This window comes from Muntiacus reevesi, chromosome 2, assembly GCF_963930625.1.
Source record: "Muntiacus reevesi chromosome 2, mMunRee1.1, whole genome shotgun sequence".
Lineage (NCBI taxonomy): Eukaryota > Metazoa > Chordata > Mammalia > Artiodactyla > Cervidae > Muntiacus > Muntiacus reevesi.
In genome coordinates this window covers 76,702,335-76,703,415 of record NC_089250.1, presented here as the reverse complement: position 1 = coordinate 76,703,415, position 1,081 = coordinate 76,702,335, and the positions used below count along the sequence as shown (strand labels likewise).

Genomic DNA, 1,081 nt, shown 5'->3' with positions numbered 1-1,081 from the left:
AGATCTTGATTTTTAGTTCATATTAATAACTAGTCTCTGCTGCGCTCCATCGATGAACCAGGGTCTGGGCTCAGCGTTTTACATGTCTTATCTCATTTCAACAATTGCAACCACTCTCTCTATCTTCCTAATGAGGAATCCGAGACTCAGAGGTAAAATGATTTGTTCATCGCCACCCAGATAAAGAACAGTAGTAATGAGAGCTACCAGTCCAAGCCACTTTCTCTCTGCCAGGCTCTGAGTTATTTTACTGCATCTTTTTAGAGCCTGCTTAAACCTGAAGACACTGAGGCTCAGAGAGGTTAGGTGGTTTATCCTGGGTCACACAGGCAGAAAGTCGTAGATCTAGGATACAAACACAGTTCCGCTCCAAATCACATGTTCTCCAGTACAACACCACACCGCCAGACGTGTTCCAAGTTCCGTGCTCTCAGCACGGAAAGGATGGTCTCTTAGGAGGGCAACGTGCATGGCAAGCGAGATAAACTCTGCAAAGTTCTAAGCATATGTCTGCTCACCACACGGACCCTGTACTGCTGGCCCATCTTTAAAAAAGCCATTTCTCCATTTGACTGCACCGGGTCTCAGTTGCAGCATGTGAGATCTAACTCCCTGACCAGGGGTCGAACCTGGGCCCCCTGCATTGGGAGCACGGAGTCTTAGCCACTGGACCATCAGGGAAACCTTGGCTCCTCTTCTTAAGGCGCAACTCACAGGCACTAAAAGTAACCCATCCTTCCAACACATGCTTGCTGAGTGTGCCGGGTGGGCGCCGCTGGGGATGCAAGGGTGGAAAAGACAAGGGCCCGGGAGCGCACTGAACTTGCAGTTCATGTTCAAACTGCAAGGAAATAGCAATCCTGTTCCTCTTAAAGGTGAACCAGTACTCACAGCAGGAGATACGATTGCTTTTACTGTATGGTCTCAAGTTATATTAAAAAAAAAAAAAAAAAAAAAACTCAGCCAGGAGAAAAGCTTAGGAAAAGAAATGCCCCCAAATGCTAATAGCAGTTGACTTTGGGTGGCAGGACAATGGACGGATTATTTTTTTCCTCTTAAGGCTTTTCTGCATTAAAGAAAA

General features: G+C 46.4%; 1 non-coding gene across 1 annotated transcript; it reads right to left on the bottom strand.

The window, feature by feature from the left end:
* Positions 1 to 608: 608 nt before the first annotated feature.
* On the bottom strand, positions 609 to 681 carry TRNAG-CCC (transfer RNA glycine (anticodon CCC)). Its single transcript has one exon. It is a non-coding gene; the product is annotated as a tRNA-Gly (tRNA).
* Positions 682 to 1,081: the final 400 nt, after the last annotated feature.